This window comes from Oncorhynchus tshawytscha, linkage group LG09, assembly GCF_018296145.1.
Source record: "Oncorhynchus tshawytscha isolate Ot180627B linkage group LG09, Otsh_v2.0, whole genome shotgun sequence".
NCBI classification, from domain to species: Eukaryota; Metazoa; Chordata; class Actinopteri; order Salmoniformes; family Salmonidae; genus Oncorhynchus; species Oncorhynchus tshawytscha.
This window is the reverse complement of record NC_056437.1, coordinates 71,752,123-71,754,467: the sequence shown is the minus strand read 5'-3', so window position 1 is coordinate 71,754,467 and position 2,345 is coordinate 71,752,123. Positions and strand designations below refer to the sequence as shown.

The window sequence follows — 2,345 nt, the reverse complement described above, 5'->3', positions numbered from 1 at the left end:
TTCTCCGGGAAGGCATTTGTAGCTCTGTTGAAGGGGGTGCTTGTGTGCGTGCATGACTCCAGTTGGATTGTGTGTGGGGGAGTGCATTTACACGTGTGTGTAAGAAGCGAGTGGTTTATGCGTAGAGTAGATTGCACGTGTATAAAAATGGGCCCCTGGCTTCCTAATCACCATATTGTTTTCATTACTGGGTTCAATTGAAAAATGGCATCTCTGGTTGCATGTAGCAGGTTACATAACACAGTCATGAAAACCTGACAAAATAATTAGTTCTTCCTTCCTTGGAATTTGCGTCACATCCCAGATATTCCCAAAGGAAACTTTTCAAAATGCTGTTTTTTTCACCTGCAGAGATGAACAAACAGATAAGCATGGCGTGTGTTTGTGGAGAGGTCTGTCAGCCAGTGAGTCAGCAAGCCATCCAGCCAGTCAGTGAGAGCCTTATGGAATAATGAGTCCCCATTGTTCTGAAGCTTCAATTTTTTTTTTATCGCTTTGGAACTATTTTCACAAGTATGTGGCACATTTTCACAACTCTTAGTACAAAATCAATAAAATGCAACTTAATGATATCTTTTAATTTAGTAGTTTTAACTACCAGTTAATCCAATAGCAAACTATGCAAAATACGTGTTTCAAATCGCCCTTCGAAGTGCTGAAAGTAATATGCTACAGTACTGTAAATTATAGTAGATTACACAGTTCACATTAGGTTATGCTAGGTAACATTACCTATCAAAATTGACAGAAAATCTATAGTTTCCATAATATCTATCTGATGTGTGATCAATGAAGACATTCTCTACAATCGTTTATGCAAAAAAAAAAAAAAAATCCATCAGATATAATCATCATTTTGCCTGCCTGGATGACAGATAAAAATACTTTTTGATGATCTGTTGTGAGTTATGGGATGGACCATAAGTGTTAGACTTTTCTTCAGGCTGGTCATAGTGTGCAAGTGTATCACCAAATGTTTATCCGTCCCCGAGACTGTAATGGAAAACAGTAAAAAACCTCTGAAACATTTTACTGCAGCATACTGTAAATGATGATGAATTCTGAAAAAATGTCTGTATTTCAAAAGGTACTGTAATTCCACTCCACCGAATACAGTACCGTACTGTATCTTTGGAGGGCAAAAAACTTTTGACCACTAGTGGTTGCATGGTATTGTTGTTTTGGGCTCATTAACATATTTTGAGGTGTGCCTTGTAGGAGGCACCCATATTCATTTGCACCTGTGAGTGAGAATGCTGTACCAATGAACTCCTATGGTGGTTATAATGCCCCATCAATTTAAAATGTATAGTGGACATATTGGAGTGGCATGGCTGAGCAGTAAATGGTAATTTTTTTGTTAATTGTTTGTTTTTTCTTTTGATTTGATTAACTTAAGTTGAATTGATTATTTATTGTTTATAATTTAAGTTTAACTGAATTTGATGTTACATTTTTACAACCAAATAACTGTACCTGAGCACTCTGCCAGTTTGGAAGCCTTTGTTAAGGCCTCTAGAAGTGCAAGCGATATAAAACATCACATATTTATTAATACACTGTACTGTGTAAACACTTTACCGAGCAGCCAACCTGCTTGAACCAATCCCTTGTAATTAAAGTCAAATATGTGACTACAAACCCTTCCCCTCAATGAATTGAATTAGTTCTGATTACGGTAGCATTGACCTTTTTACCGTATAATACAGTGCATTTTACGCTATTGGACTGTGTGTCATTAGACAGTGCTTGCTTTGATACCATATTTATATTACAGTAACTGTATTGAGATATTAAATACAGAACTTTACTTGCCACAGGCTGCCCGTAAATCACGATCAAATTTACGGTAACCCTTTTACAGTGTACTGTTGTCTTGTATTTTTGATAGGTAATTATGAAAATCTAAGAGAAAATGAGGGGGCACCCGGATTTGAACCAGGGACCTATTGATCTGCAGTCAATTGCTCTACCACTGAGCTATACCCCCTGTTGAAATCTTGCTGCAAACAGAAGTGTTATCATTACGTTGTTGGTTTTAGGCCAGGGCCATGTGATCACAACTACCAGGCCAGTGCACCACCCTCTTTTCATTCTTTCAGGCTCAGGTCACTTCCGTGTGCTTCTCAGGACACAGAGTTCTCACAGAAAAAACAATCAGGTTGTTGTGGCTGAGTGGTTTAGGTGATGGACTAGAAAGCCAAAATTTACAAAATAAACTAAAGTAAAAAACAAAACACAAAGTAACACAAAATAACAATGTGTGGGGATACAGATTAGGTCATTTGTACATGTAGGTAGGGGTAAAGTGACTATGCATAGATAATAAACAGCAAGAAGCAGCA

At 37.5% G+C, this 2,345-nt stretch overlaps 1 non-coding gene across 1 annotated transcript; it reads right to left on the bottom strand.

Annotated features, from left to right (window-relative positions):
• Positions 1–1,918: 1,918 nt before the first annotated feature.
• Positions 1,919–1,990, bottom strand: trnac-gca. Its single transcript has one exon. It is a non-coding gene; the product is annotated as a tRNA-Cys (tRNA).
• Positions 1,991–2,345: the final 355 nt, after the last annotated feature.